Source organism: Palaemon carinicauda, chromosome 43, assembly GCF_036898095.1.
Source record: "Palaemon carinicauda isolate YSFRI2023 chromosome 43, ASM3689809v2, whole genome shotgun sequence".
NCBI lineage: Eukaryota > Metazoa > Arthropoda > Malacostraca > Decapoda > Palaemonidae > Palaemon > Palaemon carinicauda.
The window spans coordinates 28,770,149-28,794,901 of record NC_090767.1 but is presented as its reverse complement, the minus strand read 5'-3'; the positions used below and the strand labels follow the sequence as shown (position 1 = coordinate 28,794,901).

The following is a 24,753-nucleotide window of genomic DNA, read 5'->3' as shown; positions in this document are numbered from 1 at the left end:
TCATCTTCCGCACCTTGGGCCATAAGGGTCTTCTCCGTGCCCTCCGAAATATCCGACATGTGTTCGTCGTTCTCGAAATCCAGGTGGCACTCGTGCATGGACTGGGCCATGACTACGTCTGGTTCCACCGTAATTTGGACAGTGGGGATCAATTCTTTGGGCACCACAGAATCAGGGGAGGCCTTTGGGAACAGAAGGGACCTCATTTCTTCAGTGGCCAGGTACGGTCCAGTGGCATTCTTCTGGAAGCCACGCACCCACTTGCGTAGCTTATCCCGAGAAGTGTCCCTGACCTCCGCTGAGGGAGGATTATGGAAGGCATCGACTAGGCGAGCCTGGCAGACCGTACAGTTCTGCGGGTCCCAGAACTTCAAATCCCCTTTCTTATTGGCACAAGGGGCGTGAGTCCTACACGCCGTATGCCCGTAGAAGTGCGGGCGTTTCACAGCGCAGAAGTCGTAGTCACACTTCATCTGCTCCTCCTGTGAAAGAAAGAGAAAATGAGTATGGGGGGAGTCATAAGAATGGCTCTTAAACTAAGTTAATATTAATCATTAATTTTAACTTGATAAAGGGTGTGATGCACAGAGGAAGGGTTGAGATAGGATAGGAACATACTCCGTGCATCCCGCCCGGCTGGTTACCGTAACCTTCATCCTTGGACAATCCGAGGTGACCGAAGGCACAGGATAGAATTCCAGTAGAAGTCCATAGGGCAGATAGAATTCTATGGGAATTGTCAAGGATATAAGGTTGGGACTGAGGCCACTCAGTTCCAAATTAGGGGACTAAAAGATCCCATAGGGTAACGGCTTCCGGCAACCAGCCGCGCTAAGATACACGCAGCATGCTGGAAATCTGTAAAATGCAAGAAGACAGCATGATTACCAATAGAACAGTAATAAGATACTGATCCATTTACGTAAACAAGCCATCTGGTTGCAGTGTAGGGCTATCAATATCAGATGATAGCTAGTAGAAGGGGGTGCAAGTCGCCTTAACCCCTCCAAAACCTAACCTAGAGCAGGGATGTACGTCCTGAACTAGGAAGGATTGAAGACATATCGCTATTGCAGGAAAGTCGTAGACCTAGCCCTAGCAATAGAGGAAGGACTAGCCGTTCCTCACTCTCAGGCGCAACCCTAAGGGGGATCATTCCCTTAGGGAGGACAGAGAGGCGATAAAATACTCTGATAAGAGCTTGATCCCCTTACGTGGTAGGGGGAGCAAGGCTACACAGAGGGAATGCCCTAGGGCAGGGGGATGAAGGAAGCATATAGGGGTCCTACATGTAGGTTAGGTTAGAAAGACACACTAACTAACCTATCCCCTATATGGTCCCTGAAGGCGAAAACACTTGCATCACAGTCAATAGTATTGTAAAATAATGCCACTATCTTCATAAATAAGCCTAGGATCACTGATAAATATCATGCATGAACACTGATATAGGCGCTCTGGCCTGGGGGCTATAGTAGCCAACTGGTATGGGGTCAATCGATGACCGGTAAAAAAGCGTCAAAACACGATATAAAAGTTCCTAGCTATGAAGACTAAATAAACTAATAGTATCGATTAGTAAATAAGGCCGGAAGCGTTGTTGAGGCTAACTAAATAAGGCATGCAGAACAACAACGACGCCATAAAATGGCGGGTCCGGTTGAGGCACAGCTCTGCCACAAAACATCAAATATCTCGAAAAGTAAAATTTACTTTACGGTCAGAGCTTAACTAAACAATACTGGAACCTTGTACTCAACTTTCCAGAAGAAGGCGAGGCCGAAGGCAGCGACATGATGAAGATGCAAGTCAATAAAGTAAGCACAGGGAAAATCCGTCTAAATAAGGCGAGCTACTATGCAAAGGATGGGGACGGACGTGACGTCATTTAGCAATGGCGCCCGTTTGTTTACGTCTCGAGTACCAAAAGTAGCCACGGACGAGATTAGCTGTGGAACGGCTCCCAGCTATTCTCCGCCCTTACACACCGAAGTGTTACCTGTGGTTAAATTCTCTGGGAATATCTTAGTAGTTATATACCCAAGGAAGCTACCAAAAAGGAACCTTCCATCAGGACGCCATGGCTTGAGCCCAAAAACGATATATTATCACCTACATTTAACATTAGGCCTACTGCAAAATGCTATATTATAGTGATGTCTAAAAGAACATAATTACAATATACGCAATACTATGTCGTTATTTGTTGTAGTCTTAAATACGTAATATTTGTTGTAGTCTTAAATACGTAATATTATATTTGCCGTAGTCTTACCTGGGACAAAATGTGTATTAAAAAACAAAAATAGGAACAAAGAAATAGTTAAGTCATTAAAAACACTACATATGTGAAACGGACAAGTTGAATTAAAACAGAGAAAAGGCTAATGAGGCTCCAAAATACATATGTTAACAATTAAAACTGTCCCAAACATTAATGTATTATAATGACTCGAGAAGACAAAGAGAGGAGAATGGGAGTATTGAGGCAAGAGAAACGGAGCAGTATTGAGAAACGGAGTATCAAGGCAAGAGAAAATCAATCTCTCTCTCTCTCTCTCTCTCTCTCTCTCTCTCTCTCTCTCTCTCTCTCTCTCACCATTCTATAGGTTTATATGATGAAGTCAGCCTCGAGTTTCACACGACTTTGGTCTTCAGTTGACGAAGAGCAAAAGCCGTCAATCATTTCAGTCCATAACCTATAAAAAAAATGAAAATAAAACTATTTTCTTATTTAAAAACAACAGAAGAACAATTAAAATATCTTGATATAAAATATTTCTTAATATCTAATATTTAGTTCCATAGTGAAAAAAGATCTCTGCTAATTTTTGTGTGTAGGCCTACTTGGTGAACCGGAATTTCTAATGGGAACTAGAAATAGGCTCCTGCCTTAACACATTATCAATTTTTAACTTCACAAATATCCTTTTGTTATTTTATTAACCTATTTTAAGACATCACTTTCACAAAAAAATTAAAAAGGTTTCCATCTAAATTTAGCCCCATTTCCAAGTCATACCTTTAGCAAAACTAAATTTTCTTTCCAACAAATTACACAGGAATTTCAAGTCAAGTTTTTACCTTCTCTATCGTGAAGCAATTGCCTTCAGATGGTTCAGAATACCTAGTAATTGTAGCAGATTGGTGATGGTGGGAGATTTTTGTCTAGTTGCTATTCGCAAACCAACCTAGTAATTGTAGCTACTTCCAGTGCAGCTTTGCTGATCGTGCCGATACGCAAACCCTTTCAACACGCTAAGGTATCCCCACTCATAGAGAGAGAGAGAGAGAGAGAGAGAGAGAGAGAGAGAGAGAGAGAGAGAGAGAGAGAGAGAGAGAGAGAGAGAGAATACCAATTTAGAAAACTCATTTCCCCCAAAAAATATTCAAAAGTATTTTTCAATACTCATATTTACAACTACAACAATAACCAGGTTCCTCGTTGCTCACTCCACTTTGTCGTTAGAGAGTGTCTAACACAAAAGTCTAAAGGGTATGTTGATTTTGTTTAACCACAAAGTCTAAATAGTATGTATATCTTGTCTAATTCTAAAGTCTAAAGAGCATGTAGATCTTGTCTAACACCAAACACTAATGAGTATGTATTTTTTTCTAACCACAAAGTTCAAGGAGTAAACATATTTTGTCTAATCCCAATGTCTAAATATTATGTAGATCTTGTCTAACTCCAAAGTCCAAAGGGTAAGCATATCTTGTCTAACCCCAAAGTCTAAAGATTATGTAGATCTTGTCTAACTCCAAAGTCTAAAGGGTAAGCATATCTTGTCTAACCCCAAAGTCTAAAGATTATGTAGATCTTGTCTAACTCCAAAGTCTAAAGGGTAAGACTATTTTGTCTAACCCCAAAGTCTAAAGATTATGTAGATCTTGTCTAACTCCAAAGTCTAAAGGGTAAGCATATCTCGTCTAACCCCAAAGTCTAAAGATTATGTAGATCTTGTCTAACCCCAAAGTGTAAAGAGTATGTATATTTTGTCTAACTGATTGGTAACGTCTCTGTCTGGCGTTTCCCAGTCGGGGGTTTGAGTCCCGCTCAGACATGTTAGTGCCATTGGTGTCTGCAACCTACCCATCTTTGTGAGCTAAGGTTGGGGGGTTTGGGGGAGCCTAAAGGTCTATCTGCTGAGTCATTAGCAGCCACTGCCTGGTCCTCCCTGGTCCTATTTTGGATGGAGAGGAGGCTTGGGCGCTGAACATATATAATATATGGTCAGTCTCTAGGGCATTGTCCCGATTGCTAGGGCAATGTCACTGTCCCTTGCCTCTGCCATTCATGAGCGACCTTTAAACTGCAGGGGCTTGCACCTGCCCAATCAGAATAAGACCCTTGACACCTCAACCAACCATACGAACGAGGCATGTAACACGTCACGACGTTGAAGTCATTACAGACATTTCATTCAGCAAATGAAATAATTACAACAACATTTCTGGGCTCCACCTGTGCCGCTCCGTGAAATGCTCCTTTTGCATCATTTCTAAGGTATATAACTGCTATGAATTACCAGAGAAAAAAGTTGCATAGGAATTCCAGGGTTGAACCCAGCTCGCTCACCTATATAAGGTGTCGGTATAATACTGGGGCATGATAAATCACAACCAGAGGTCTCGCGCCATTTAGATATCTCCTCTTCAATATCCCCATTACAGCGAGGTGCCATTCAACACCCACCACTGAATGCTACTACCACCATCTCAACCCACGCCAACTACTGTACGTCACTCCTTTTTCATAGCATCATCACGTCTGTTTGTTGTGCTTTTTTGGCTGTGTATTTCGGTGTTTTTCTCCTGCTCTAGTGCGAGATGTCGGATTCCCAAGTTTCCTCATCCAAGTTAAGTACTAGATCTATGAGTTTTGAGCTTTTGGAGGTAGCATTGCCCTTATTTTTACTTTTATTAGAGTTTTCGTTTTTTCTCAGTTCCGATGGCCCCGATCCGCGGTGGCCATGTTGGCTTGCTACCTCCTTCGCTCGTTCTTAACGCCTTGCAATTAGTCTTCTATACTAATTATTATTCATTTTGAACCTGTTACGCTGGAGTATTTTACCGATTAACACTTTGCTATTCTGATATTATGTTACGTATCATAGCTTTTGAACTTCAGGTTTGGCTTGCTTGCTACCCTTCGAGGCGCGTACCTGAAAGGTTTTATTACCGCGTTATGGTGTTTTTTATTCAAGTTTTTATTTCATAGTACCAACTGGTTAAGATTTGATGCCTTTAGTTCGAGTGGGACTCTCTCTTGGCAGTTTTTATTCTAGTTTTCTTATCCTACCGATCGGCATCTACCAGATTTAGAAGTTGTGTTGGCCACCCTGTCCAGCTCGGTACCTACCCGCGCTAGAGGGCTCGGCTTTTTTATTCATTCTTTCCCTGCCATTCCCCCTGGGTCCCTCTCTTACTACCTATATTTAGCTTGTGCATGCCTTATAACCTAGTTCGTCATGTTACATTATTTTACATTATTTTACTTTATTTTTATTATCCGTATGTGATCATTCCGTTTTGTTATCTTGTGGTTCTGTTTGGACAGGTTGGTACTCCTGTCCTTCCTCTGTCCACGCGATCGCCTCGAGCCACCATTGGCTAGTTCTCGCTGGCTCCTCCCTCTCCCTCTATTGGTGTATGGCACCCCATACCCTTATCCCCCTCCAGGGATACCTCACGTCTCTCAGAGACTTTGGAGTCAGCTGTTTTGCTTTATGGGTCGAGTCCTCTCGTTCTCCAGCCTCCCCCCTCCCCTACTCATCCCTCCCTCGGGATACCTACTGACTCCTTCCCTTAGTCTGAACCGAGAACAGCTGTCGAGGTTATAGTCTAGTACGCTCGCTTACATGCCTTGTCGTAGCCCTTTTTTCCCCCCGCCGCTCTGATTGGCCATCGGTCGGCTGGGGGGATTTCGGTTGTGTATTGGGTATTATTCAGCGTGATTCCCTTCGTTACGTACCGTATCCCTCTTGGGTCTCTACTATTATGTAGACTATTTGTTAGTGGGGGAATCGCGTTAGAGCTTTTATTTATTGGTTTTTATTATATATTTATTGTCTCTGTTCGTTAAGGTCCTTGTGGCTGGCGGGGAGTCATTGGCTCCTCCCTCCCTCCCTTTTCGACTCTTCTACCCCGGTAGGCTGGTTGTGACCCCCGGGTCCACCTCAGTTGTCTCCCCGGAGCCAACAGAATAAGCATGTCACTATTATTTTAATTTTATTCTATACTTCCCCGGTAACAACGGGATAGTATGTCTCCCCTTTGTGACAATACTCTTATTGAATGATCATAACTAATTACGGATTTGTTTTAACACTTTCATTAATTACTACTTATGCTAAGTTTTTTCCACCCCGATTACTATACCGGTTTGGATTGTTATTCTTAGTATTTATCCCGGTTCTATACCGGTTTAAGTTTAGTACCCGGAGCACCCGGGTTCCCCTTGGGATACTAACCTACTATGGGATACTTATGTATCTTTATTATTACAGGTGGTTCGCTGTCAGATGACAGCCTGTGCGGCCGTGCTTCAACAAACGTGCGGCCACGATGTTTGCAGATCGCATGCTCACTGCGCTGTCCAGGTGGATGATCTGATCGTCTGGCATCCAGACAACTGCGTGGTCTGCTATGGGCTTGTCTCCACGCTTACCGCAGATTCGGTAGGTGTCCCTGTCGTTACTATCTAGATTTACTTCGGATTTAATCTCTGGATTTTCCTTGTTATTTCCATTGTAATCTCTGATCGAATTAAAACATTTAATCTCGGTCTACAAGTTTGTTACACTTCCTTCGACGAAGTCACTTTGTTATTAGTAACGGTTTATTCTCTTTCAGAGCTCTCAGCCTTCCAAGACCTCTGCCTTGGCGACCCTTAAGGTCTGGGTCGGCGGGTTCGCCCGCAACGTCAAGGCGAAGAAACCCTACTTCTTGTCCGAAGAAATGTGTGCCCTGATATACCCTAACGCTATGAACTCGGCTGCGGTCCCCAAGGATGTGGCGGACCCCATCATTACGAAGATCAGCGAGGCTCTGCTCTTGTCTGAGGACCACGAAGTGATGGGAGAAGCGATTGTGGAGGACGTTGCGGCTATCAACTTCGACATTGAACCTATGGCTCTCGACGAGCCAGAGCTAGGTAGGTGAGGCAGGTGGGTCCCAGGCTAAGATTACTCTCCTTAGCCTGACTTTTAATACCTCTTCTGCTAATTCTTCTTTTCAGGGGTTCTCAGGGAAGCACGAAGCTGATATCAGGCCACGTCCTGTTGTCCCTAAGGTTAAGTCTCTACGGACCCCCTAATTGAAGACCCGCAAGTCTTCCAAATCCCCTAAACCTGTGAAAACGTTGTCTGCCAGAGTCCCCAAAGACTCAGTTGTAGCTTCTTCTTCCTCTCATGGGTCGAGAGCGAAGACAGGCTCAAAACTAAGACCGCGGAGGCTTCCTTCGATCCGGAAGCCTTTTCGAGCCGGTTATTGGACCAAATTGGTTCCCTGATGACGTCCCTCACTGAGAGGGTATAAAACCAAGAGAGTCTCGTTGAGAGCCTCATGCGTTTGGGACTGCCGCAACAACAACATGTTATCCCAGATGCCTCTATGCTCCCGGAGTTCGTCAAAGGCAACCCGTGGAGAATGGCCTTGCACTCCCCTTTCAAGGATGGTATGTTAACCATCGAGGGATGTGGCACCCGGCCTATTGAAGATTTTGAGTTCTACCCGCCGGGTCTCCAGTTCCCCTTCCCCGGTTTTGCTCATCTAACAGAGGAGGCTCTTGTACGATTGGATAAAGTTCCTAAGGAGACCGTGATCTACCCGAAGGAACAGTCTCAGTCCACCTGAGTCCGGACCCTAAACGAATGGGAGTGTGTTAACACTATGCTAACACCCCATAAAAGCTCCTAAACGATGTTCGTGGTAGACGAGCAAACCCCCACTCCGTGTGTCACAAAGATGATGGACCTCGCTCATCAAGCCATTAACGAGGACAAGCCGTTACCACAACTGCGGGAAATGGACCCGACTTCCCTCCTGTTCCCGGGAGACCACGAGTGCTGGACTAACGCCCCAGCCCCGTTCACAGCGGGTAAGCTAAGCGCTGACTGTGCTTCCACACAGTTCAGTGAACGACTTCCCAGGCTTCCTGAGTCCTTGATACGTCTCGAGTTTGAAGCTCGGGCCCGGTTGAGTAGATCCATGAACTCTCTAATGTACGAAGAGGAACCCCTTTTCAAGGTCCTGACAAAGTCATTGCTTCAGACCTTGCTGTCTGATGCCTACGACTTCCTTGCGGCCAGACGTCGTTGCCGTAAACACGTCCTGTCTGAGGCCACTATCAGACATGAGCCTAACAAGCTCATTAAAGCCCCAATCTGGGGCCCTGACTTATTCCCGGAGGATCTCGTCAATAATGTCCTCAGCGAGGCTGCCAGAGTCAATCAGAGCCTCAAGGTTCGGTGGGGCCTAGTCCTCAAACGCAAGTTCGAGCCTGCCAGCAACCAATCTCAAGGTAGGAAGAGGCTGAGACCTCTCCAATCCTTCCAAAACCGGCAGTCGCAACAACTAGTTCAGACTATCCCGTTAACGCCCTCCACTTCAAAAGGACAACCCCAACAGCAATATGTGTTGGTTCCTCAGGCCCAGGTAGCAACTACCTCTTATGCTACTTCCCCTGCCTTTAACCCCAATTATGAAACCCAGGGTGCGTTCCAGGGTTACCAACGCGCCAGAGGCTCTGGTGCAAGAGGGACTTTCGCAACAGAAGTAGCGGAAGGACCCTTTTTCGAGGCCAAGGAGGTAAATCCGCAGGGAATCATTGAGAACTCTCGGGTAGGAGGAAGACTCTACACCTTTCGAAACTGTTGGACGTTCAGCATAATTTCCAAAGGTCTGGGGTGGAGTTGGATAGAAGGGCCCCCTCCACTAACCAGTTTCCATCAACTTCCAACGGAGGAGCTAGTCTTATATGCAAAAGATCTATTACAAAAGAATGCAATCAAAGAGGTAAAACTCTTGAAATTTCAAAGTCGCTTGTTCAGCGTGCCAAAGAAAGACTCGGACAAGTGAAGAGTAATCTTGGACCTGTCTCATCTGAATTCTTACATTCGGTGCGACAAGTTCCATATTCTAACCGTCTCTCAGGTGCGGACCTTACTTCCCCGTGGGGCCGTCACCACCTCTATAGATCTTACAGATGCTTACTATCACGTTCCGATAGCAAGGCATTTTCGTCCGTTTCTAGGCTTCAAACTAGGCAACCAAGCTTATGCATTCAAAGTAATGCCATTCGGACTCAACATAGCACCCAGGATATTCACCAAACTGGCAGAGACGGTAATCCAAGAATTACGAACCTAAGGAATTCAAATAGTAGCTTACCTAGACGACTGGCTCATTTGGTCAGACAGCGTCGAGAACTGCCTCACGGCAACAAACAGAGTAATAAAATTCCTACAACAGTTGGGGTTCCAGATCAACTTTAAGAAATCTCGCCTAGTCCCAAAGACCAAGTTTCAATGGCTGGGATTACAATGGGATCTACATTCCCACACGTTACGTCTCCCAACAGCCAAGAGGACAGAAATAGCAAAGAACACAAAACGTTTTCTCAAGGACAAATTGACGTCCAGGAGAAATCAAGAGAGAATCCTGGGTGCCCTGCAGTTTGCCTCGGTAACAGATATTGTACTGAAGGCCAGACTGAAGGATATAAACCGAGTATGGCGCTCCAGGGCAAATGAGAAATATCGAGACAAAAGAGCTCGACTTCCACCAATTCTGAGGAGAAGACTTCAGCCATGGACTAAGGTAAAAAATCTGGCAAAATCCATTCCTTTACAATATCCACCTCCAAAACTGGTCATTCACACACACGCCTCCTTAACAGGCTGGGGGGATACTCCCAGTACAGGAAAGTCCAAGAACTATGGTCAACAGTATTCTGCCAACTCCATATCAATGTCTTAGAGGCCATGGCGGTATTCCTAACCCTAAAACGACTGGCTCCAGCCAGGAACCAACATATCAGATTGGTTCTAGACAGCGAAGTCATAGTCCACTGCATAAACAGAGGGGGTTCCAAGTCAAGTCACATCAACCATGTGAGTGATGTTAGCAATATTTTCCATGGCAGCATCAAATCAGTGGCATCTGTCAGCAGTCCATCTAGCGGAAGTACGAAATGTAATGGCGGACTCACTTTCGAGGACGACTCCGCTGGAGTCGGAGTGGTCACTGGACCGGAAATCATTCAAATGGATCCTGTCTCAGGTCCCGGGTCTCCAGATAGACCTGTTTGCAATAGAGTCCAACCACAAACTAGAGTGCTACGTAGCCCCCAACCTGGACCCTCGGGCTTACGCCACAGACGCAATGTCATTGGACTGGAACACTTGGGAGAGAATTTATTTATTCCCACCAATAAATCTGTTGATGAAAGTGTTGGACAAACTCAGGACTTTCAAAGGCCAGGTTGCTCTAGTAGCCCCCAACTGGCTCAAGAGCAATTGGTTTCCCCTGCTGGTGGAACTGGGTCTCCACCCTCGACAGATACCCAATCCAATACTAACACAAATAGTACAAACTCGCAATGTGTTCGCTTCCTCAAAGATTCAGAGTGCCCTAACTTTATGGTCTCCATGAAATTTGCAGCTCAGAGGTGCAGATATTGATCCTCAAAATACCCTATTTTTAGAATCGGATAAAAGGGAATCCACCCTTCGACAGTATGATTCGGCTGTTAAGAAACTTGCAAAATTTTTAAGGGACTCAAAGGTTGAGATGATGACTATGAATCTGACAGTAACCTTCTTTAATATTCTATTTGAATCAGGCCTAGCGGCCAGTACTATTACTACAATTAAATCAGCCTTGAAAAAGATTTTCCATATTGGTTTTAATATTGACCTTACAGATTCATACTTCTCATCAATCCCGAGAGCCTGCGCCAGATTGAAACCATCAACTCGCCCTAGCTCAGTTTCCTGGTTTCTGAATGATGTCCTTAAGTTGGCTTCTGATACTCTTAACGAGTCTTGTAATTACATTCCATTATTAAGGAAAACCTTGTTCCTAATGAGCCTAGCTTCTGGCGCCAGAATATCAGAACTTTCAGCCTTGACTAGAGATCCAGGTCATATTGAATTTCTCTCGTCAGGGGAAGTCCTACTTTCCCGACAAAAGGTTCTTAGCGACGAATGAGGACCCCCAGAACAGATGGTCCCCCTGGAAGATTGTTCCACTTCCTCAGGATCCATCTTTATGTCCAGTAAACACTCTGAAAGCCTATTTAAATAGAACTTCCATTAAGCCCTCAGGGCCCTTATTTATTAGAGAAAATGGAGGAACCATCACCCTGAAAGGAATCAGACAGCAGATTCTGTATTTCATTAAACAGGCTAACCCTGAATCATTCCCTCACGTTCATGATATACGAGCTGTAGCTACATCTATTAATTACTTTCACCACATGAACTTTGATGAACTTACAAAATATACAGGCTGGAAGTCTCCAACAGTTCTTAAACGCCACTACTTAAAACCTTTGGAAGCCCTAAAATTTGCTACAGTGGCAGCAGGGAATGTAGTTCCTCCTGAAAGTAATGATTCATAATCAGGTCTTGCTCTATCCTACTTCCTTCTACCTGCCTTACTTATTGTCCCTACTTTAGTTTTGGTTTTGTTTTACACCTGAGATGCACCCTTAAAGTGCACTCTTTTTTTATCATGTCTGTAAATAGCCTTACTCTCCCACAAGTTGAATTTTGTTTGTATTTACCTTCAGGATTGTAAATTACAATTTGATCTCACAACTTATTATTGTACATTGCTTTTTCCTTGTCCTTCCATAGTTTGGAAGTTTTTTGCTGTATTTGTTACTTGTCCCTCTATCCTTCCTTATAAGGAATGGTTCATTCACTGGGTTTCAGTATCCCTATTTACTTTTGTATTAAACCATGTTTTTTTATATTTTGTCTTTAATTTACTTTCCCCTCAGGTGTTTGTTCCAAGTTTTGGGACCATTTCTCTTGTACTATTTCACGGAGGGCACAGGTGGAGCCCAGAAAAGAAATTTTGACGAAGGAAAAATCTATTTCTGGGCGAGAGACCTGTGCCACCCAGTGAACCCTCCCTCTACTTCCCTCCCAGAATGGGCCCAAACTTGGGTGCTATGAGGAGTGATGTAGCTGGCGTGGGTTGAGATGGTGGTAGTAGCATTCAGTGGTGGGTGTTGAACGGCACCTTGCTGTAACGGGGATATTGAAGAGGAGATATCTAAATGGCGCGAGACCTCTGGTTGTGATTTATCACGCCCCAGTATTATACCGACACCTTATATAGGTGAGCGAGCTGGGTTGAACCCTGGCATTCCTATGCAACTTTTTTCTCTGGTAATTCATAGCAGTTATATACCTTAGAAATGATGCAAAAGGAGCATTTCACTGGGCGGCACAGGTCTCTCGCCCAGAAATAGATTTTTCCTTCGTCAAAATCCCTTTCTTGTCAGAGCTGAAGCTGGCTTACAGGGACATTGCAGTGCTCTCTATCCAAAGCAGGATCTGTTCTATCAGAAAGCAAAGCTGACCAGAAATGGTATTTCCTTGTTTCAGGTACTATCCTACGGTGGTAGTGTCGTTTAACACCACAGACTGGTTCGACAGAAAAGGTTGAGAATATGCTTGGAAGGCAAGATAGGTCATTTGAACGCTAGTATGTTGATGCGGCAATTCCAATCATCGGATTATGGACCTAACACTCTTGTGTTGGAGCCAGTAAAGCTCCACAACCTTAATGAATCAGCGAAGAGCATAAGTTCAGAAGGGGTGAACGGAAAGTCTGCACTCCAGCGGAGGTTGGTGTCAGAAAACCACCATTCAGGATCTGTCTTTGATCTCCTCTATCAGAATACTATTCCAGGAGGGACCTTGTTTTGCAGCTTGAAGGCCTTGTGTTGTCACTGTATTGACAGCATCCTAAGTTGGCTGTTCGTAACTAGGCGCTAGAAGGAGACTAGGTGTCTCAAAACTCCTTGCCACCAATGGACTTGACATGAGAATTGTTTTACAACAGGAAAGCTAGCTCTCGCAACATCATAAGGCAATCTAGCAACCAGGGATACTTTCCCTCGTACTGCCTAAATTCAAGCCTAAGTATGCCAAGATCTGTTCGGGGCATAAGCAGAAACCAGGGAGAAGATCCTGGTGAACCCCTGTTGGGCTGTTGATGTCCCGTGCCACAGCACCCTGAACTGGTATTGTTCACTACCACCAAGTGAAGGTACTATACTCTCAAAAGGAGGAAAGACCGGGATCTGGAGGTACACAAACCTGAGTACCCGCTTAGGTTTGTATTGTGTACAATTGATTTAACTTTCACCTACTTCTTTACTTTGGACTGTGTTTACTGGAAGAAATATGGCAAATTCGTAGATAATTTGTATTTTTCCTAACCATACAAACCTTAGCTATTTAAATCGGGTATTACTTTCGGCGTAGCTCAAATGACGAGCCATTAGAATTTTAACGAGGGTTTACTACCCCCTCGCTAGTTAACGAGGGGGTAGGGTAGGGGTAGCTAGCTATCCCTTCCCCCCCTCACATAACGGTGATTAGCTCACTTTGCATAGAGGTAGGACTTCCCGGGGGATAGGGCTGGCGGGGCAAGTTTGGTTAAATAGCTAAGGTTTGTAGTTAGGAAAAATACAAATTATCTACGAATTTGTCATTTGTTCCGTAACTGGAATACAAACCACGCTATTTAATAGGAGTGACTCACCCATTAGGAAGGGTGGACGTCCTAGCCAGTCTGGCTTTAGGCTTTGCCTGGGGGCTCGTTATTTGAGTGTGTAAGCACCCAAGAAATAAGGAGTCCCTGCACCTCGCTAGAACCTTGCTATGCAAGGACTGCAGCCTACACAAGCTGTGTGTGAAGGTATGAAGAAGTGTGACTCGTCCTAGGAAGTTGTTCTGAAGTTCTTTAGATGGAAACTTGTAGACTAGGACTTACCCAATACCACCTCGTCAGGGTATGGGGACGTAACAGTATTAATCTTAATACTAGGAACACAAGGGAGCATGGTTTTACCTGCAGTGGTTTGAGGTCAGCTATGCAGAGAACCCAGGATGCTGCTTTCCCCAAGAGAGGAGATGATGATGAAAAGAATAAGGGCCAGTCAAACCTTTTCATTGATGCACACTAAAAACCGGGTAATAATGCCCTCAACCTTCTGCTACTTGTCCAATAAGGAGCTTGAGGTTTTAAACCAGCTGTTGTGCAGCCACCACAGGGCCGATAGAGAACGTATCGAGCCTCCTGTGGGTCACATCTTGCAGGTAGTGGGCTGTGAATGTTGTTTGATGCTGTCACACCCCCGCTTGAAAACCCTGCTTCACAGAGAAATTTTTTTTGAAGGCCAGGGACGTAGCTATGCCCCTGACATCATGTGCTCTAGGGCGACGTGATGGAGGAGGATCTGGATTCAAGGACAGATCAATGACCCTACGAATCCATGCAGAGATGGTGTTCTTGGTGATGACCCTCCTCTTAGTCCTTCCTGTGCTGACGAATAGTGCTGGCACATGAGGACGGACTGCAGCTGTTCTTTTGAGGTATAGCCTCAAACACCTTAGTGGGCATAGTAAAAGTTGGTCTGGGTCATCTGTTACAGAACGGAGATTAGAAATCCTGAAGGAGTCGAATCGAGGATCTGCCCCTCCAGGATTCTGAGTCTTAGCAATAAACTCAGGGACGAAGCTGAACATTACCTCCCCCATCCCCTTGAAAGGGCGATGTCATACGAGAGACCACGAAGTTGGCCGACTCGCTTAGCCGAGGCCAGAGCAAGCAGGAACACCGTCTTCCAGGTTAGGTGGTGATCTGATGCCTGGCGTAATGGTTCATAGGGAGATCTCTTAAGAGACCCGAGAACTCGAACCACGTTCCATGGGGGAGGTCTCACTTCTGACTGAGGGCAGGAAAGTTCATAACTACATATGAGTAGAGAAAGTTCTAGCGATGAAGAAATGTCCATTCCTTTCAGCCTGAAAGCTAGACTTAAGGCTGAGTGATAGCCTTTCACTGCCAAGACTGAAAGGCGCATTTCTTCCCGCAAATACACGAGGAACTCCGCTATTGTTGGAATAGTGGCATCGAGTGGAGAGATACCCCTTCCACGACACCAACCACAGAAGAAGACTTTCCACTTTGCCTGGTAGACTGCTGCCGAAGACTTTCGCAGGTGTCCAGACATCCTGACAGCAACTTGTTGCGAAAATACTCTTTCAGAGAGATGCTGGATGGTCTCCAAGCGTGAAGTCGTAGTGAACCTACGGCTTTGTGGGAAAAGTTGGCATGTGGTTGTTTGAGTAGATTGTGTCGTGGAGGGAGTTCTTTTGGTAGCCCTGTTAGGAGTTACAGAAAGTCCAGGAACCATTCCGCGTGATGCCATAGCGGAGCTATGAGGATCATTGAAAGATTGATCGATGTTCTGGTCTTGTTGAGTACCCTCCTCATCAGACAGAACGGGGGAAAGGCGTAAATGTTGATGTTGTCCCACCGTTGTTGGAAAGCATCTTGCCAGAGAGCCTTGGGGTCTGGAACTGGGGAACAGTACAGCGGGAGCCTGAAGTTCAGGGCCGTTGCGAAAAGGTCTACAGTCGGAGAACGCCAAAAAGTCTGGACTTTGTTGGCTACTAGATGATCCAAAGATCACTCGGTACTCACTATCTGAGATGCTCTGCTCAGCTTGTCGGTGAGCACATTCCTTTTGCCCGGAATGAAGCGTGCCGATAGTGGTATCGAGTGGATTTTGGCACATCTCAGTATCTCTACTGCTAGATGGGATAGTTGCTGCGAAAAAGTACCTCCTTGTTTGTTGATGTAGGCCACTACTGTGGTGTTGTCGCTCATCACCACCACAGAGTGACTTGCCAAGTACTGTTGGAACTGTTGAAGGGCCAGAAAGACGGCCTTCATCTCTGGAGATTTATATGGAGGTACTTTTCTGACTCTGACCAGAGGCCTGAGGTCGTGTGGTGCAGCACGTGGGCCCCCCACCCTTTTTTTGAAGCGTCCGAAAACAGCATCAAATCCGGGGGGAGGACGAGAAGGTCCACTCCTTTTCGTAGGTTCTCGTCTGCCACCCACCACTGGAGATCCGTCAGTTCTGCAGGTCCCATGGGGATCTGGATGTCCGGGGAGTCGTACGCTTGATTCCACCGGGACTTGAGTCGCCACTGGAGGGATCTCATCCTGAGGCGACCGTTGGGAACTAGACGAGCCAGAGATGAAAGGTGACCGAGGAGACGTAACCACGATTGGGCTAGAAGTTCTTTTCATCTGAGAAAAGGCCTTGTGACCTTCCTCAGCCTTGCTATCCTGTCGTCTGATGGGAAGGCTTTGTGGAGATTGGTGTCTATAATCATGCCTAAGTATAACAGTCTTTGAGTGAGAAGCAGTGAAGACTTCTCCAGATTTACCATGATCCCCAAATCTTGGCAAAGTCTCAGAAGTTTGTCTCGGTGTTGAAGAAGGGATGACACGAGTCTGCTAGGATTAACCAGTCGTCCAGCTAACGGAGGAAACGGATGCCAATCCTGTGTGCCCAAGATGATTCTAGGGTGAACACTCTGGTGAAGACTTGTGGTGCTGTGGAGAGACCGAAGCACAGCACCTTGAACAGATACTTTCTGTTGTCTAGGCTGAATCTTAAGTACTTCCTTGAAGACGGATAGACTGGGATCTGGAAGTACGCGTCCTTTAGGTACCAGTGTGCACATGAAGTCTTGCGGTCTTACTGCTAGTCTGACCGTGTCCGCCGTCTCCATGCTGAACGGAGTTTGTTTGACAAACTTGTTCAGAGCTGAGAGGTCAATGACTGGTCTCCAGCCTCCAGACACCTCCTTTACAAGAAGAGTCGACTGAAGAAGCCTGGAGATTCGTCGAGGACCTCTTGGAGAGCGCCCTTCTTCAACAGGGTCTGGACTTCTGCCCGAAGGGCTTGCCCCCTTGCTGATCCCATGGCAAGGGAGCTCAATGACACTGGATTCGTCGTCAGGGGAGGTAGAGATGTTATGAACGGGACGCGATATCCTAGACTGATCACGGAGATTGTAAAGGAATCGGCCCCGAGTTGCTTCCACCTGTTTGAGCAACTTTGTAGGCATCCCCCCACTGGTGGACATGCAGGGGGACTGCCTATCCTAGCGTTTGCGGCCTCGGCTGCTCCCTCTAAGATTCTTGCCTCCCCTGGAGGACTTTTTGCCTTTCCTTTCTTTGATAGGAAAGGGCTTAGACACCAAGGTCTTCGCTGCTGTCGTCGTTCTAGCAGTCTTGACTGGACGGGACTGCTGTGGTGCTGCAGGCTTATAGGGCTTGGATGTTAAAGCCCTATGAAGGAGGGAGTCTTGATGAGACTTCCTCTCAGCGGCATGTTCCACATCCTTAGGCTCGAACAAGATGGATCCCTCTAGAGAGGAATGTCTGAGCCTATTGACCTCGGTGCTAGGGACCTTCTGATGGAATCTCTCAGCTACTGCATCCCGACGTTTCAGAATGGTATTTGCCCACAAGTTCGAGACTTGGTGGGCCAGAAACTCGATCGTGCGAGTACCTGAGAGAAGAAAGGTCTCCATAGCTTTCCTGGTACGTACTTTAGAGAAATCCTCAGAACGTATCAGGATACCTAAGGTCCCTAACCAGATAGAGCCAAAAAATGGCTTGCATAGCACACTTCGCAACTTTCTCCTGGTTAAGGATCTCGGTCGCCGAGAATGAGACCTGCCGGTTGGAGAGTCTCTAAAGAGGGACTCCCCTGGTAAGCTCTTCCAGCGAGTGGTGAAGAGGAAGAGCTAAACAAGGCTCCTCAAGGATCTCGAAGTACCTCCTCTGCTGTACGCGAGGAGGTGGGAGGAGGTTGTTGGTGGCACTGGAACAGTTGGAGGAGGACATCTCTGAGAGCTGTAGAGAGATCTTGTCCCTGGTACTCTTAACCCCCTGAGACTAGGGCAGTGCTGCACTGGTTGGTATCTGAGTACCAAAGACACGGTACAAGACCGTGTCCTTGCCCTCTCGAGGGGGGATCTCTGGGTCGGAAAACCCGTTGAGAGCCCTCATTAGGGTCTAAACTTGCCAAAACGCATGTTCTGACTCTTGCTGGTCTCCTCCTGATGTAGGACTTGCAGCGAAGTCTCCTTTTGTCCCCAAAGGCTCTTCTTGGGGATAGTCGCGGACGTTCTCTGAGTGGCTAGCTGGCTCCATCCTAGTCCTAGTAGAGGACTTCGGCAATGTTTTGGAGTCCGAGTTTTCCCTATGCCTATCACCACTTGAATGGACCCACGGTACAGTCATAACAGTTCAGCCAACGCACAGCTCAAGGTGTGAAACACCAATACTGTGACGTCACTTGCCCTCGTCTCTCTCTCTCTCTCTCTCTCTCTCTCTCTCTCTATTACACCGTCCATTAGAATATGATAGAGTTTTCCATAATTGGAGTGAAAATGAACGAAGAATTAAGGAATGAAATCCTCGGAAAAAAAAACAAAATCGTCTTCAGTGTAAAATTTCTCCTATTTTCCTCCGGAAACACTTTGAAGATTCCTATGAGAGAGAGAGAGAGAGAGAGAGAGAGAGAGAGAGAGAGAGAGAGAGAGAGAGAGATTTGAGATTCCTTATTCTTCCAATTATTTCCATAATTGTTAACACGAATACAAAGGAAATCCATACGGAAGGCGAACATTACATTCTGGGAATGAACGAAATGAAACAAAAATTATTCCAGAACGGTCTTCAGAGGGTGAGATTTGCCTCGGAAGCGTCTTAGCTGATATATGTTACGATTCGCACAGAAAGAAAACTATGAATAGATCTTTCCTTTCGTTATTTTTTTTTCTTAATTCCTTTCTGTATATCTTTATCTTGTGGATTCTCTCTCTCTCTCTCTCTCTCTCTCTCTCTCTCTCTCTCTCTCCTTCATACCTGAAGACATTTAGACTTCACTTGAAGCCAAAAGAAGAATTTGTTGAATTCTACTAGCTTCTCTCTCTCTCTCTCTCTCTCTCTCTCTCTCTCTCTCTCTCTCCTTCATACCTGAAGACATTTAGACTTCACTTGAAGCCAAAAGAAGAATTTGTTGAATTCTACTGGCTTCTCTCTCTCTCTCCTCTCTCTCTCTCTCTCTCTCTCTCTCTCTCTCTCTCTCTTCGGAGCTCCGGAAACCGCATTCTCTTATGAAGACTTCGTCATTTTTTTTTCTTAAAACTAAGCCTGATAGAGGAACTCTACATCGTTCGCCTGGCGGGGCTTTCCCCTTCCCCGGTGGAAGGGAAGAGCCCCCCCAGCTCCCGCTGGCATTGGGCGGCTCCCCCCCCCTCTCTCCCCGCTGGCGCTGGGCGGCTCCCCCCCCTCCCCTCCTGCAGCGCCGGCTCCCCCCCTCCCCTCCCCTCCTGCAGCGCTGGCTCCCCCCTCCCCCTCCCCTCCTGCAGCGCCGGCTCCCCCCTCCCCTCCCCTCCCACTGGGCGGCTCCCCCCTCCCCTCCCCCTGGAGCTGGGCGGCTCCCTCCCTCCCCTACCCTCCTGCTGGGCGGCTCCCCCCTCCCCTCCACCTGGGCTGGATGGCTCCGCCCTCCCCCTCTCCCTGGCGCTGGACGGCTCCCCCCCTCCCCTCCCCCTGGCACTGGGCGGGCCCCCCCCTCCCCTCCCCCTGGGGCTGTGGGGTACCCCCCCTCCCCTTCCCCCTAGCGCTGAAGGGCTCCACCCTCCCCTCCACCTGGCGCTGGATGGCTCCCCCCTCCCCTCCCCTCCCACCGGGCAGCTCCCCCCTCTCCCTCCCCCCTGGCGCTGGGCGGCTCCCTCCCTCCCCTACCCTCCTGCTGGGCGGCTCCCCCCTCCCCTCCACCTGGGCTGGATGGCTCCGCCCTCCCCTCTCCCTGGCGCTGGACGGCTCGCCCCTCCCCTCCCCCTGGCACTGGGCGGCCCCCCCCTCCCCTCCCCCTGGGGCTGTGGGGTACCCCCCCTCCCTTCCCCCTAGCGCTGAAGGGCTCCACCCTCCCCTCCACCTGGCGCTGGATGGCTCCCCCCTCCCCTCTCCCTGGGGCTGGACGGCTCCCCCCCTCCCCTCCACCTGGGCTGGATGGCTCCGCCCTCCCCTCTCCCTGGCGCTGGACGGCTCGCCCCTCCCCTCCCCCTGGCACTGGGCGGCCCCCCCTCCCCTCCCCCTGGGGCTGTGGGGTACCCCCCCTCCCTTCCCCCTAGCGCTGAAGGGCTCCACCCTCCCCTCCACCTGGCGCTGGATGGCTCCACCCTCCCCTCTCCCTGGGGCTGGACGGCTCCCCCCCTCCCCTCCACCTGGGCTGGATGGCTCCGCCCTCCCCTCTCCCTGGCGCTGGACGGCTCGCCCCTCCCCTCCCCCTGGCACTGGGCGGCCCCCCCTCCCCTCCCCCTGGGGCTGTGGGGTACCCCCCCTCCCTTCCCCCTAGCGCTGAAGGGCTCCACCCTCCCCTCCACCTGGCGCTGGATGGCTCCACCCTCCCCTCTCCCTGGGGCTGGACGGCTCCCCCCCTCCCCTCCACCTGGGCTGGATGGCTCCGCCCCTCCCCTCTCCCTGGCGCTGGACGGCTCGCCCCTCCCCTCCCCCTGGCACTGGGCGGCCCCCCCTCCCCTCCCCCTGGGGCTGTGGGGTACCCCCCCCTCCCTTCCCCCTAGCGCTGAAGGGCTCCACCCTCCCCTCCACCTGGCGCTGGATGGCTCCCCCCTCCCCTCCCCTCCCACCGGGCAGCTCCCCCCTCCCCTCCCCCTGGCGCTGGGCGGCTCCCTCCCTCCCCTACCCTCCTGCTGGGCGGCTCCCCCCTCCCCTCCACCTGGGCTGGATGGCTCCGCCCTCCCCTCTCCCTGGCGCTGGACGGCTCGCCCCTCCCCTCCCCCTGGCACTGGGCGGCCCCCCCTCCCCTCCCCCTGGGGCTGTGGGGTACCCCCCCTCCCTTCCCCCTAGCGCTGAAGGGCTCCACCCTCCCCTCCACCTGGCGCTGGATGGCTCCACCCTCCCCTCTCCCTGGGGCTGGACGGCTCCCCCCCTCCCCTCCACCTGGGCTGGATGGCTCCGCCCTCCCCTCTCCCTGGCGCTGGACGGCTCGCCCCTCCCCTCCCCCTGGCACTGGGCGGCCCCCCCTCCCCTCCCCCTGGGGCTGTGGGGTACCCCCCCTCCCTTCCCCCTAGCGCTGAAGGGCTCCACCCTCCCCTCCACCTGGCGCTGGATGGCTCCACCCTCCCCTCTCCCTGGGGCTGGACGGCTCCCCCCCTCCCCTCCACCTGGGCTGGATGGCTCCGCCCTCCCCTCTCCCTGGCGCTGGACGGCTCGCCCCTCCCCTCCCCCCTGGCACTGGGCGGCCCCCCCTCCCCTCCCCCTGGGGCTGTGGGGTACCCCCCCTCCCTTCCCCCTAGCGCTGAAGGGCTCCACCCTCCCCTCCACCTGGCGCTGGATGGCTCCACCCTCCCCTCTCCCTGGGGCTGGACGGCTCCCCCCCTCCCCTCCACCTGGGCTGGATGGCTCCGCCCTCCCCTCTCCCTGGCGCTGGACGGCTCGCCCCTCCCCTCCCCCTGGCACTGGGCGGCCCCCCCTCCCCTCCCCCTGGGGCTGTGGGGTACCCCCCCTCCCTTCCCCCTAGCGCTGAAGGGCTCCACCCTCCCCTCCACCTGGCGCTGGATGGCTCCCCCCTCCCCTCCCCTCCCACCGGGCAGCTCCCCCCTCCCCTCCCCCTGGCGCTGGGCGGCTCCCTCCCTCCCCTACCCTCCTGCTGGGCGGCTCCCCCCTCCCCTCCACCTGGGCTGGATGGCTCCGCCCTCCCCTCTCCCTGGCGCTGGACGGCTCGCCCCTCCCCTCCCCCTGGCACTGGGCGGCCCCCCCTCCCCTCCCCCTGGGGCTGTGGGGTACCCCCCCCTCCCTTCCCCCTAGCGCTGAAGGGCTCCACCCTCCCCTCCACCTGGCGCTGGATGGCTCCACCCTCCCCTCTCCCTGGGGCTGGACGGCTCCCCCCCTCCCCTCCACCTGGGCTGGATGGCTCCGCCCTCCCCTCTCCCTGGCGCTGGACGGCTCGCCCCTCCCCTCCCCCTGGCACTGGGCGGCCCCCCCCTCCCCTCCCCCTGGGGCTGTGGGGTACCCCCCCTCCCTTCCCCCTAGCGCTGAAGGGCTCCACCCTCCCCTCCACCTGGCGCTGGATGGCTCCACCCTCCCCTCTCCCTGGGGCTGGACGGCTCCCCCCCTCCCCTCCACCTGGGCTGGATGGCTCCGCCCTCCCCTCTCCCTGGCGCTGGACGGCTCGCCCCTCCCCTCCCCCTGGCACTGGGCGGCCCCCCCCTCCCCTCCCCCTGGGGCTGTGGGGTACCCCCCCTCCCTTCCCCCTAGCGCTGAAGGGCTCCACCCTCCCCTCCACCTGGCGCTGGATGGCTCCACCCTCCCCTCTCCCTGGGGCTGGACGGCTCCCCCCCTCCCCCTCCACCTGGGCTGGATGGCTCCGCCCTCCCCTCTCCCTGGCGCTGGACGGCTCGCCCCTCCCCTCCCCCTGGCACTGGGCGGCCCCCCCCTCCCCCTCCCCCTGGGGCTGTGGGGTACCCCCCCTCCCTTCCCCCTAGCGCTGAAGGGCTCCACCCTCCCCTCCACCTGGCGCTGGATGGCTCCACCCTCCCCTCTCCCCTGGGGCTGGACGGCTCCCCCCCTCCCCTCCACCTGGGCTGGATGGCTCCGCCTTCCCCTCTCCCTGGCGCTGGACGGCTCGCCCCTCCCCTCCCCCCTGGCACTGGGCGGCCCCCCCCTCCCCCTCCCCCTGGGGCTGTGGGGTACCCCCCCTCCCTTCCCCCTAGCGCTGAAGGGCTCCACCCTCCCCTCCACCTGGCGCTGGATGGCTCCCCCCTCCCCTCCCCTCCCACCGGGCAGCTCCCCCCCTCCCCCTCCCCCTGGCGCTGGGCGGCTCCCTCCCTCCCCTACCCTCCTGCTGGGCGGCTCCCCCCTCCCCTCCACCTGGGCTGGATGGCTCCGCCCTCCCCTCTCCCTGGCGCTGGACGGCTCGCCCCTCCCCTCCCCCTGGCACTGGGCGGCCCCCCCTCCCCTCCCCCTGGGGCTGTGGGGTACCCCCCCCTCCCTTCCCCCCTAGCGCTGAAGGGCTCCACCCTCCCCTCCACCTGGCGCTGGATGGCTCCACCCTCCCCTCTCCCTGGGGCTGGACGGCTCCCCCCCCTCCCCTCCACCTGGGCTGGATGGCTCCGCCCTCCCCTCTCCCTGGCGCTGGACGGCTCGCCCCTCCCCTCCCCCTGGCACTGGGCGGCCCCCCCCTCCCCCTCCCCCTGGGGCTGTGGGGTACCCCCCCCTCCCTTCCCCCTAGCGCTGAAGGGCTCCACCCTCCCCTCCACCTGGCGCTGGATGGCTCCACCCTCCCCTCTCCCTGGGGCTGGACGGCTCCCCCCCTCCCCTCCACCTGGGCTGGATGGCTCCCGCCCTCCCCTCTCCCTGGCGCTGGACGGCTCGCCCCTCCCCTCCCCCTGGCACTGGGCGGCCCCCCCTCCCCTCCCCCTGGGGCTGTGGGGTACCCCCCCCTCCCTTCCCCCTAGCGCTGAAGGGCTCCACCCTCCCCCTCCACCTGGCGCTGGATGGCTCCCCCCTCCCCTCCCCTCCCACCGGGCAGCTCCCCCCCTCCCCTCCCCCTGGCGCTGGGCGGCTCCCTCCCTCCCCTACCCTCCTGCTGGGCGGCTCCCCCCTCCCCTCCACCTGGGCTGGATGGCTCCGCCCTCCCCTCTCACCTGGCGCTGGACGGCTCGCCCCTCCCCTCCCCCTGGCACTGGGCGGCCCCCCCTCCCCCTCCCCCTGGGGCTGTGGGGTACCCCCCCCTCCCTTCCCCCTAGCGCTGAAGGGCTCCACCCTCCCCTCCACCTGGCGCTGGATGGCTCCCCCCTCCCCTCTCCCTGGGGCTGGACGGCTCCCCCCCCTCCCCTCCACCTGGGCTGGATGGCTCCGCCCTCCCCTCTCCCTGGCGCTGGACGGCTCGCCCCTCCCCTCCCCCCTGGCACTGGGCGGCCCCCCCTCCCCTCCCCCTGGGGCTGTGGGGTACCCCCCCCTCCCCTTCCCCCTAGCGCTGAAGGGCTCCACCCTCCCCTCCACCTGGCGCTGGATGGCTCCCCCCTCCCCTCTCCCTGGGGCTGGACGGCTCCCCCCCCTCCCCTCCCCCTGGCGCTGGTGGCTCACCCCCTTCCCTCCCATTCCACTGGCCGCTCCCCCCCTCCCCTCCTCCTGGGGCTGTGGGGTACCCCCCCCTCCCTTCCCCCTAGCGCTGAAGGGCTCCACCCTCCCCTCCACCTGGCGCTGGATGGCTCCCCCCTCCCCCTCTCCCTGGGGCTGGACGGCTCCCCCCCCCTCCCCTCCCCCTGGCGCTGGTGGCTCACCCCCTTCCCTCCCATTCCACTGGCCGGCTCCCCCCTTCCCCTCCCCCTGGCGCTGGGCGGCTCCCCCCCTCCCCTTCCCTCGCGCTGGGCAGCTCTTCCCTTCCCCTCCCCTCCCCTCCCCCTGGCGCTGGGCAGCTCCCCCTTTCCTCCCCGTGGCGCTGGGCGGCTCCCCCCCCTCCCCTCCCCCTTTCCTCCCCGTGGTGCTGGGCGGCTCCCCCCCCCCCCCTCCCCCTTTCCTCCCAGTGGCGCTGGGCGGCTCCCCCCCCCTCCCTCCCCCCTTTCCTCCCAGTGGCGCTGGGCGGCTCCCCCCCTCCCCTCC

General features: G+C 52.6%; 1 long non-coding RNA gene across 1 annotated transcript in view; it reads right to left on the bottom strand.

Annotated features, from left to right (window-relative positions):
• LOC137633981 (uncharacterized) overlaps window positions 1–24,753 on the bottom strand; it is a 55,147-nt gene that overhangs the window by 13,717 nt on the left and 16,677 nt on the right. The window contains exon 2 of the long non-coding RNA XR_011042396.1: window positions 2,600–2,699. This is a non-coding gene — a long non-coding RNA (uncharacterized lncRNA). The remainder of the gene's footprint in view (window positions 1–2,599; window positions 2,700–24,753) is intronic.